General features: G+C 36.9%; 1 long non-coding RNA gene across 1 annotated transcript in view; it reads left to right on the forward strand.

Annotated features, from left to right (window-relative positions):
• The first annotated feature begins 11062 nt into the window (after positions 1-11062).
• The window catches only part of LOC109026508 (uncharacterized), a 146062-nt gene continuing 144494 nt past the window's right edge, over positions 11063-12630 (forward strand). The window contains exon 1 of the long non-coding RNA XR_010133488.1: positions 11063-11083. This is a non-coding gene — a long non-coding RNA (uncharacterized lncRNA). The remainder of the gene's footprint in view (positions 11084-12630) is intronic.

A 12630-nucleotide genomic window follows, 5' to 3' on the forward strand; every position in this document is an offset into this window, starting at 1 on the left:
GATTTAAATGTTAGACCTAAAACCATAAAAACCCTAGAAGAAAACCTAGGCATTACCATTCAGGACATAGGCGTGGGCAAGGACTTCATGTCTAAAACACCAAAAGCAATGGCAACAAAAGCCAAAATTGACAAATGGGATCTAATTAAACTAAAGAGCTTCTGCACAGCAAAAGAAACTACCATCAGAGTGAACAGGCAACCTACAACATGGGAGAAAATTTTCGCAACCTACTCATCTGACAAAGGGCTAATATCCAGAATCTACAATGAACTCAAACAAATTTACAAGAAAAAACAAACAACCCCATCAAAAAGTGGGCGAAGGACATGAACAGACACTTCTCAAAAGAAGACATTTATGCAGCCAAAAAACACATGAAAAAATTCTCATCATCACTGGCCATCAGAGAAATGCAAATCAAAACCACTATGAGATATCATCTCACACCAGTTAGAATGGCAATCATTAAAAAGTCAGGAAACAACAGGTGCTGGAGAGGATGTGGAGAAATAGGAACACTTTTACACTGTTGGTGGGACTGTAAACTAGTTCAGCCATTGTGGAAGTCACTGTGGCGATTCCTCAGGGATCTAGAACTAGAAATACCATTTGACCCAGCCATCCCATTACTGGGTATATACCCAAAGGACTATAAATCATGCTGCTATAAAGACACATGCACACATATGTTTATTGCTGCATTATTCACAATAGCAAAGACTTGGAACCAACCCAAATGTCCAACAATGATAGACTAGATTAAGAAAATGTGGCACATATACACCATGGAATACTATGCAGCCATAAAAAATGATGAGTTCATGTCCTTTGTAGGGACATGGATGAAATTGGAAACCATCATTCTCAGTAAACTATCGCAAGAACAAAAAACCAAACACCGCATATTGTCACTCATAGGTGGGAATTGAACAATGAGATCACATGGACACAGGAAGGGGAATATCACACTCTGGGGACTGTTGTGGGGTGGGGGGAGGGGGGAGGGATAGCATTGGGAGATATACCTAATGCTAGATGACGAGTTAGTGGGTGCAGCACACCAGCATGGCACATGTATACATATGTAACTAACCTGCACAATGTGCACATGTACCCTAAAACTTAAAGTATAATAAAATAAAATAAAAAAAACCAGCCACAACATTTCCTTAAGCCAGTGCCTAAGTCAGAGCAAGGACTTAACTCTGTTCAATGCTATGAAGGCTGAGAGGTGAGGAAGTTGCAGAAGAAAAGTTAGAAGCTAGGAGATATTGGCTCATGAGGTTTAAGGAAAGAAGCTGTCTCCATGACATAAAAGTGCAAATTGAAGCAGCAAATGCTGATATAGAAGCTGCAGCAAGTTATCCAGAGATCTAACTAAGTTAGTTGATGAAAGTAGTTACACTAAACAACAGATTTTCAACATACACAAAACAACCTTCTATGGAACTAGATGCCATCTAGGACTTTCATAGCTAGAGAAGAGAAGTCATTGCCTAGCTTCAAAGCTTCAAAGGACAGGCTGACTCTCTTGTTAGGACCTAATGCACCTGGTGACTTTAAGTAGAAGCCAGTGCTCATTTACCATTCTGAAAATGCTAGGGACCTTAAATCTACTGTGCTCTATCAATGGAACAACACAGCTTGGATGACAGCACATCTTTTTATAGCATGGCTTACTGAATATGTTAAGCCCACTGTTGAGACCTACTACTCAGAAGAAAAGACTTCTTTCAAAATACTACTGCTCTTTGACAGTGCATCTAGTCATTCAAGAGCCCTGATGGAGGGATTAATGGGGTTTTTTTTTTTATGCCTACTAACACAACATTTGTTCTGCAGCCCATGGATCAAGGAGTAATTTCGACTCTCAAGTCTTATAATTTAAGAAAGACATTTTGTAAGGCTATAGCTGCCATAGACAGTGATTCCTCCAATGGATCTTGGCAAAGTAAGTTGAAAACCTTCTGGAAAAGATTCACCATTCTAGATGTCATTAAGAACATTTTGATTCATGAGAGGAGGTCAAAATATCAACATTACTAGGATTTTGGAGGAAGTTGGTCCCAACTCTCATGGATGACTTTGAGGGATTCAAGTCTACAATAGAGGAAGTAACTGCTTTCTCCACTGTAGTCTTGAATAGAGAGATGGGATAGAAATAGCAAGAGAACTAGAGTAAAAGTGGTGGGCGCCTGTTATCCCAGCTACTTGGGAGGCTGAAGCAGGAGAATCGCTCGAACCCAGGAAGCGGAGGTTGCAGTGAGCCAAGATGGCACCACTGCACTCCAGCCTGGGTGATAGAGCGAGACTCCATCTCAAATAAATAAATAAAAATAAATAAGTAAATAAAAGTGGAGCCTGAAGATGGGACTGAATTGTTGCAACTTCATGATAAAATTTGGATGGACAAGGAGTTACTTTCTATGGAGGAGCAAAGAAAGTGGTTTCTTGAGATGGAATTTATTCTGGGTGAAGAAACACTGTAGACATTGTTGAAATGACAAGGATTTAAAATAATAAACTTAGTTAATGAAACTGGGATTTGAGGAGACATTCTACTGTGGATAAAATGCTATCAAACAGTGTCACATGCTACAGAGAACTATTTTATGAAAGGAAGAGTCAATGTGGCAAACATCATTATTTTCTTATTTAAAGAAATTGCCACAGCCACACTAACTGTCAGTTGTCAGTTATAGTATAAACATTTATGCACTGGAAACCACAAAGAATTCATGTGACTCACTTTATTGAAATATTTACTTTGTTGTGCTCATCTGGAGCCTAATCCTAATATCTCTCAGGTATGCCTATACTGAGCATATCCATCATCTCACGTAATTATGATTTTGTGTCTGTGTGTTGGTGGGGTGTTGCCATGAGAATATCTAACATCTACCCTCTTAGCAAATTTCAAGTATAGAGTATTGTTAACTATAGTCATGCTGTACACTAGATCTCCAGAACTTATGCATCTTGCATAACTGAAACTTATATCTTTTGACCAGTATCTCCCCATTTTCTCCTTCTCCCCAGCCCCTGGCAACTACCATTCTATATGATGTTTCTATGAGTTTAATTATTTTAGATTCCATATTTAAGTGAGATAATACAGTATTTGTATATCTGTGTCTGGCTAATTTCACTCAGCATAATGTCCTCCAGGTTCACACTTGTCACAATTAGCAGGATTTTCTTTTTAAAGGCTGAATAGTATTCCATTGTGCATGTGTGTGTGTGTGCACCAATCACATTTTCTTTAACCGTTCATTCAAAGATGGATATTTATCTTGGTTATTGTGAATAATACTAAAATGAACATGAAGTGCGGATATCTCTTTGAGATCTTGATTTCATTTCCTTTCTATATATACCCAGAAGTAGGATTACTAGATTATATGGTAGATCTAGTTTTAATTTTTTGAAGAACATCCATACTGTCTTCCAAAATGGCTGTACCAATTTACATTCCCACCAACAGTGTACAAATGTTCTACTGTCTCCATAACCTCACCAACACTTATTATCTTTTGTCTTTTTGATAATAGCCATTCTAACAGGTGTGAGGTGATATATCCTTGTGATTTTGGTTTGCATTTCTGTGATGGTTAGTGATGTTGAACACCTTTTCATATACCTGTTGGCCGTTTGTATGTCTTCTTTGGAGAAATGTCTATTCAGATCCTTTGCCCATTTTTTAATTGGGCTATTTGTGTTTTTGCTATTGAGTTGTATGAATTTCTTATAAATTTTAGAAACTTACTCCTTCTTAAATATATGGTTCAGAAATATTTCTCCCATTCCATGGATTGCCTTTTAACTCTGTTAATTGTTTCCTTTGCTGTGCAGAAACTTTTTAGCTTGATGGAACACCATTTACTGATTTTTGCTTTTGTTGCCTATGCTTTTGGTGTCATAGCCAAAAAAATTATTGCCAAGACCAATTTCAAAAAGATTTTTACCCTGTTTTTTTCTAGTAGCTTTACAGGTTCAGATCTTATATTTAAGTCTTTAATCCATTTTAAATTTATTTTTATATATGGTGTCAGATAAAGGCCCAATTTCATTCTTTTGTGGATATACAATTTTCTCAACACCATTTATTTACTTATTTATTTATTTATTTTTAACTTCTATTTTCGTTTCAGGGGTACATGTGCAGGTTTGTATTATAGTAAATTGCATGTCATGGGGGATTTGGTGTACAGATTATCACCCAGGTAATAAGCATAGTGTCCAATAGGTAGTTTTTCAGTCCTCTCTCTCCTCCCACCCTCCACCTTCAAGTAGGCCCCAGTGTCTCTTGTTCTCTTCTTTGTGTCTATGCATTCCCAGTGTTTGGCTTTCACTTATAAATGAAAACGTGGTATTTGGTTTTCTGTTTCTGCATTAGTTCACTTAAGATAATGGTCTCTAGCTCTATCTATGTCACTGTAAAGAACATGATCTCAGTCTTTTTTATGGCTGCATAGTATTCTATGGTTCAACACCATTTATTAAAAAGGCTATCATTTCTCCATCGTGTGTTCTTGGTACTCTTGGTGACAATCAATTGACCATAAGTGGGTGGATTCATATCTGGTCTCTCTATTCAGTTTCATTGGTCTATATATCTATTATTGTTCAGTATTATAGTGTTTTGACTACTGTAGCTTTGTAATATATTTTGAAATCTGGATGTGTGATGCCTCCATCTATCTTTTTCTTGTTCAAGGTTGCTTTGGCAATTCAGGGTTTTTTGTGGTTCCATATGAATTTTATACTTTTTTTTCTATTTCTGTAAATAATATCATTGCAATTTTGATAGGGATTGCATTAAATCTGCAAACTGCTTTGGGTAGTGTAGACATTTTAACAATATTAATTATTCCAGTCCATGAACACAGGATGTCTTTCTATTCATTTCTTTCTTCTTCATTTACTTTCATCAATGTTTTATAGTTTTCCATGTACACATCTCTCACTTCCTTGGCTAAATTTGCTCCTATTTTATCTATCTATGTATTTATTTCTGGTGCTATTATAAATAGGATTATTTCCTTAATTTCCTTTTTCCATCATTTGTTGGTGGTATAGGAACACAACTGAGTTTTGTATGTTGATTTGTATATTGCAACATAGTTTCAACAGAATTTTTTGAGTAGTATTTAGGGTTTTCTACATCTACTAGAAATACTACTTCTAGATGTAGATTATATCATCTATAAACAGAGATACTTTTACTACTTCTTTCGAAATTTAATGCTTTTTATTTCTTTGTCTTGCTTCATTGCTCTGACTAGGACTTCTAGTACCAGACTGAATTGAAGAGGTGAGAGTAGTCATCCTTGCCTTGTTACACATCACTGATTATGATATTAGCTGTGGGCTTTTCATGTATGGCTTTACTGTGTTAAGGTAAGTTCCTTCTGTACCTAATTTGTTGAGAGTTTTTATCATGAAAGGGTGTTAATTTTTGCCAAATGCTTTTTCTGCTTTTATTGAGATGATCATGGGATTCTTATTCTTTAGTCTGTTCGTGTGGTATATCACATTGATTGATTTGCAAATGTTGAACCATCCTTTCATTCCTGGGATAAATTTTGCTTGGTCATGGTGCATTAACTGACTAATGTACTGTTCAATTCAGTTTGCTAATATTTTGTTGAGGATTTTTGTATCCATGTTCATCAAGGATATAGACCTGTAGTTTTCTTGAGGTGTCTTTGTCTGGCTTTGGTATTAGGGTGATGTCGATATCATGAATGTGAAAGTCTTCCCTCTTCTATTTTTGGAAGAGTTTAAAAAGGCCTGGTATTAATTCTTTTTTAAATGTTTAGTGTAATTCACCCATGAAGCCATTTGCTCCTGGGCTTTTCTTTGATGAGAAGTTTTAGATGATTCAGTCCTTTTATATGTACTCATCTGTTCAGGTTTTCTATTTCTTGACTCAATCTTAATAGTTTGCATGTTTCTAGGAACTTGTCTATGCCTTCTGTGTTGTTTGATATTTTGGCATATAGTCATTCAGAATAGTCCCTTATGAACATTTTTATTTCTGTGTCACCAGGTGTAATGTCTCTTCATTTATTTCTGACTTTGAGTTTTCTCCTTTTCTTTTCTTGGTTGGTCGAGCTAAGTATTTGTTGATTCTGTTTAGCTTTCAAAAAACCAACTGTTAGTTTTCTCCATTTTTGTGATATTTTTCTATTCTCTATTTCATTTTATTCTTTCCTTATATCTGCTAACTTTGGGCATACTTTGTTCTTTTTTTTTTTGTAGTTCTTTGAGGTATAACATTAGGTTGTTTATTTGAGATCTTTCTTCTTCTTCTTTTTTTTTTTTGAGACAGAATCTCACTTTGTCTCCCAGGCTAGAGTACAGTGGCATGATCTCGACTAACTGCAGCCTCCCACTCCCAGGTTCAGGTGATTCTCCTGCCCCACCCTCCCGCATAGCTGGGATTACAAGCTCCCACCTGCCACCACGCCCAACTAATTTTTGTATTTTTAGTAGAGACAGGGTTTCACCATGTTGGCCAGACTGGTCACGAACTCCTGACCTCAAGTGATCCGCCCACCTGGACCTCCCAAAGTGCTGGGATTACAGGCGTGAGCCACTGTGCCTGGCCTTTTCTTCATTTTTTGATGTAGGCATTTATCTCCCAAAGTGCTGGGATTACAGACTTGAGCCCCTGTGCATGGACTTTTCTTCGTTTCTTGATGTAGGCATTTATCTCTATAAACTTCCCTCTTATTACTGTTTTTGTTCTATCCTATAAGTTTTGGTATGCATGTTTTTGTCTTCATTTTTCTCAAGATTTTTATAATTTCCCTTTGATTTCTTCATTGACCCAATGGTTGTTCAAAAGTGTATTGTTTAATTAGTATGTATTTGTGAGTTTTACCATTTTCCCTTTGTTATAGATCTCTACTTTCATTCCATTGTGGTCAGAGAAGAAACTTGGGATGTTTTCAATCTTCTTAATTTGTTAAGACTTGTTTTGTGACCTAATGAGTGATCTTTCCTAAAGAATATTTCATGTGTGCTTGAGAAGACTGCATGCTGCTGCAATGTTCTGTATATGTCTGTTAGGTCGATTTGGGCTATAGTGTTGTTCCAGTCTAATGCTTCCTATTTATTTTATTATCTGGATGACCTATTGATTATTGAAAGTGGGTACTGAAGTCTCTTACTGTTATTTTATTGCTGTCTGTTTCTCCCGTCCTGTCATTTTTTTTAATAAATATTTAGGTGCTCTGATTATGTTTGGTGCATATATATATATATATATATATATATATATGTTTATAATTATTATAAGCTTTTGATGAATTGACACATTTATCATTATATGATGACCTTTTCCTGTCTCTTATAACCTCTTTTTACTTAAAAAGTCTATTTTGGGCTGGGCACGGTGGCTCACACCTGTAATCCCAGCATTTTGGGAGACCGAGGTGGGTGGATCACCTGGAGTCAGGAGTTCAAGACCAGCCTGACCAACATGGTGAAACCCTGTCTCTACTAAAAATACAAAAAGTAGCTGAGCATGGTAGCGGTCACCTGTAATCCCAGCTACTCAGGAAGCTAAGGCAGGAGAATCACTTGAACCCAGGAGGCAGAGATTGCAGTGAGCTGAGATTGTACCATTGCACTCCAGCCTAGGTGACAAAGTGAGACTCCATCTCAAAAAAAAAAAATTAATTAATTAAAAAAAATAAAAAGTCTATTTTGTCTGATGTAAGTACAGCTACCTTTGTTCCCTTTTGGCTACCATTTGCATGGAATATCTTTTTTCATCTCTTTACTCTCAGCCTATATGTGTCTGTAAATCTAAAATGAGTCTCTTACAGGCAGGGTATAGCTGGATCTTGTTTTGGTTTTTTTATTTTTTAATCTATGTAGCCACTATATGTCTTTCGATTGGTGAATTTAATCCATTTGCATTTAAAGTAATTATATATTGGTAAGGACTTTCTACTGCCATTTATTGGTAGTTTTCTGACTGTTTTATAGTTCCTTTGTTCCCTTCTTTTACTCTTCCTGTTATCCTTTGTGATTTCGTGATTTTTTTTATAGTGGTATGCTTTGATTCCTTTCACTTTATCTTTTGTGTATTTACTACAGATTTTTTTTTACTTGGGATTACTGTGAGGTTTATGATTATATAAAACACTTTATAACAGTCTATTTTAAGCCAATAACCACTTAACTTTGACCACAAGCAAAAACTACACTTTAACTTCTCCTCACCCAACATCTTATGTAACTGACATCACAGTTTACATCTTTTAATTTTATGTATCCATTAACAAATTATTGTAGCTATATTTTAACTTTTATAATAGAGTTAAAAAGTATTTACACACCACCATTACGGCATTAGAGTATTCTAAATTTGACTCTATTCTAACCTTTACAGTGAGTTTTTATACTTCTATGTGTTTTCATGTTGTTAGTTAGCATCTTTTCATTTAAGATTGAAGAATTCCCATTAGTACTTCTGGTAAAACAGATCTAAAAGTGTCAGATCACATTATAAAAGAATTCCTTTGGGTGCCCTTAGCGTGAGTGTCCTTATAAGACCTTACAGATCAGCTGAGTCTAACTGATCTGGGAACCCCTCCCATGCACCAAAACCTAGGGCTTACAGGGAAGATCCGCTCCATGATCCAGATGGAGGGAACTAGGACAGGGACTGGAAAGGAACCAGGAAGAAGTAAAGGGTTAGGGTGGAGAGAAATAGTCTCCAAAATCTTCACCTAGAGGGGAGAAATCTTAGATTTTGGGGAGCTTACCAAGCTTCCTCCCAGCACCGTCGGGGAGACAGCTGAGCTGTAGACCTTGGTGCATTGACTTTGATCACATTAGGGGAATCCAGGATTCTCTGTGGATCCCACCCTCATCACCAGTCATGTCAACTGAAGAATGCTAAGGGATTTATGCTGAGCATGGTAGCTGAATATAGATATTTAATAAGCTGTAGGAGGAGTTATGTATATTTATGGAAGAAGAAATATGCATATGTGCAATTGAGCTTCATGTCCCTTCATGACAGCACTAGCATGATTCAAAGGTGGAGTTTTCAGTCCTTTGACATCAAAAGATGAAGCAAAGGACGTGAAAGCCCTCCCTGGGCATCCTCTGTAGACAGACCAGAACCACTCTGTCGTCAGTAGTCTCTTATCAGGAAGGAATGCTGGTTTGCTGTTGTGCCAAAACCAAAAAAAGGAAGGGGGCAGTGTCAGGCAGTTGGTTAATATCAACAGTGGAGTCTTCAAAGGGCTGGTTTCTGTTTAACCCACAGGGAAGAAAGTCTAATGGTGGTGAGCGAGGAAGGAGGTATAATGAGATGTGTCTGACCTCCCACCCTGTCATGGTTAGAAATTTAGTTTTTAAGGTTTCTCGGGTCCCCTTGGTGAAGAGGGGGGGCATTCAGTCAGCTGGGGGGCTTGGAATTTTATTTTTATTTCTCAGGTGTCTAAATCTCTCTGGTGTGCCATGGGTTTGTGGTTTTATCTTTTTTTTTTTTTTCTAATTAGATCTCATACTGATTTAAAATTGGTAAGAGGGTTTATTTTTCTTAGAAAGTGAATCTCTCTGAGGAGGAACCCTTAGGTAGGGAGAATTGAGTTTGCTCCCAAGCTCACTAATGCCAATTCCCCACCAACACCCAGCCCTCCTGTTGTCTCTCTGGGAAAATAGAAGAAATATTAGGTTGAATAATTTGGATTGAATAGTAAAGTAAAATTTGAGATGGTGGGAGAATAACCATTTTCTACTTACTTTAATAAATTTAAGGCTTTTCCTACTGTTTCTAGTTACTGACTTATTTATGACTTGGATACTAATTTTAAGCCCAATTTATATGGTCAAGCAACACTAAAATCCAGGGGAATGGTTAGGGGGATGAATATTTGAAGAAATGTAAAAGATTTTTAATACAGTGATTTTCTTGCTAAAATGCTACAAGACACACAGATAAAAGTGGATGATAAAAGATTTCTTTACCTATTTTGAAGAAATGGAGATAGCATTTCAACCTGGAAATAGACTATTCCACAGAAATGAGGAAGTCATAAATAAAATGTATCTCTGTAGCTGTCATTCTTGTGTGTAACTGCTGACTTATGTAACTTGAGTAATCAATTTAAAAATTGGTGTTTCTCAGTAATGTCAATTCAGCCTTAAATTGATAACTGTTATTTCCCTAATCCATGAATCCAGTCTTATAGTCCCAATCTGGAATTTGTTTTTTAGGAAATAAAAATAATTTCAATAATATTTAAAGTACAAATTCCCTGAATCATAAGAACAGAAAGTGAAATGTATATTTATACTGGGACAGATAAGGTTTGAATTTCACAATTACGATTACCATTTAATGTGACATAGAGTCCATTCCATAACTTTGTACTTTATATTAATCTATATTGCTAGTTTTCAGGCTAAGAAGAACGGAAAGAGCTCTTTTTAAAAATCAAATAGCTAAGTGAATGACTATTGTTTCTGTCCTGCTGAGCAAATAATAGTCAAAGGAAAACCTCTTATATAGTCATCTCATTTGTGAGCTTTCTCCTTGGGCCTACTTTTATACCTGTATAAGGTAAGTGCAATTATAGAGAACCTTAGTTCTAAGAGGACAGTCTCTGATTAGCGGCCATAAGGGACTCCAGTGGCTTACATGTTTAAGCACAATGGGAATATCAAAAATTTTTAAATGACATATACTAGTGTTATGAGTAGTCTGAAAAATTCTCTTGACTAAATTACAGAGCAAAAATCTGACTTAAAATAGTTAAGATTTCTCATACATTCATAACTGCCAGTTTTGGATTCCACACAGGATTAACAATGAGGGTTGCTCCATTTTGTATTCTAATAGTTAAAACTCCTGATCAGCAAATTGCTGGGCAAGATGTCAGAGTCCTGGCATTGGAAAGTGGTTGACTCATGGGTTGGTAAAAAGAATTTACCGACAACAAAAATATAGGTTTAAAAAGAAAAGTTTTATTAGAGAGAAAGAATGCTGCAGAAGAGTGCAGGAGGAAGCCTCAGCAAGAAAGGACTGACTGCACGGATGGATTTTCCTTAGGTACATTTGTGAACATTAAAGTGGGAGCTTAAGGGAAACTTGGACCATACTAGCCACGTAGGTCATAATAAATTATTACATTTGTAGACATTTTGGTGCCTTAATGTCAGCAAGGGTTGCACAATGAGTTCTGGCTTGCATGCCTTCTGGAGATTTATAGAAATTCTAGTTACTTATAAATGTTTTGGAAAGAGGCCTGGAACCAGATGCTGGCTTTAGATAATAGGGAAGTCTAATTATTTCTAAATTCCTCAGATGAGTTTTGTCTCCAGATGGCCTCTTGATGGTCACCAGGTGATCTTTGCTCTCCTCAGGAATCAGTCCCTTTTGGTTTGATATTTGTATGACTTTGGAACTTATTGATCCTCTTCCCATCCGTGGACAGATTTTGATTTCTTGTTTCCTGTCTGTGGCAGTACACTGGGATTTGGGGCCTTTGTGTGTAGACAGTCAGCTGGGAAACTGAAAGTCTGGAGAATATGGCTGGACAGAAATGTAAATTGTACTATATTTGTTGCTAGTGAAACTTTCCTTTATTTGAGCTAGCTTTGGGGTGGTTCTAGATCTTGTGAGGACCACTTTGAACCGCTTTAGAGATGCCTTGTGCGTCCTTGCTTAAGTCATAATCTTGGTTAAGGCTTATTGTTTTCACTTGGGAGAATACCTTTGGTAAATAACTTCAAAAGCCAGAAATAAGAGCTGTCTGAACCAGCTAAAATATGATAATAAGAAACCTAAAAGGATATTTGTATAAATACATACAAATTGTGTGTGTGTGTGTGAGAGAGAGAGAGAGTAAATATATATAAAAGGCTTTTATGCTTTTTCTCTTTTTGGATTTTGTTTGGGGAATTTTTTTCAGTTGACTGAAACCATTTTTTTTAAATTATGTGCTTGGTCTCTCCATTTGCTTCTACTCATCCCTACTCCTCTTGTAACCACCCAGCGAGTTCACCTTGCCCACTGCCTAAGACAGAGCTGATTTAACAAGACAGGGGAATTGCAATACAGGAAAAGTAATTCACGCAGAGCTGGCTGTGCGGGAGCCCAGAGTTATATTATTACTCAAATCAGTCTCCCAAGCATTCGGGGATTGTAGTTTTTAAAGATAATTTGGTGTGTTGGGTAGCGGGAGCAGTGGATCGGGAATGCTAATTGGTTGGGTTGAAGATGAAATCATAGGAAGTCGAAGTTGTCCTCTTGCATTGAGTCAGTTCCTGGATGGGGGCCACAGGATCAGATGAGCCAGTTTATCGATCTGGACAGTGCCAGCTAGTCTATCAAGTGCAGAGTCTGCAAAATATCTCAAGCACTGATCTTAGGTTTTACAATAGCGCCTCAGGAGCAATTTGGGGAGGGTCAGAATCTTGTAGCTTCCAGCTGCATGACTCCTAAACCATAATTTCTAATCCTGTGGCTAATTTGTTAGTCCTACAAATGCAGTCTAGTCCCCAGGAAAGATGGGGATTTGTTTTGGGAAAGGGCTATTAACATGTTTGTTTCAAACTATAAACTAAACTAAGTGTCTCCCAAAGTTAATTCTGGCT

This window comes from Gorilla gorilla, chromosome 3 (assembly GCF_029281585.2).
Source record: "Gorilla gorilla gorilla isolate KB3781 chromosome 3, NHGRI_mGorGor1-v2.1_pri, whole genome shotgun sequence".
Lineage (NCBI taxonomy): Eukaryota > Metazoa > Chordata > Mammalia > Primates > Hominidae > Gorilla > Gorilla gorilla.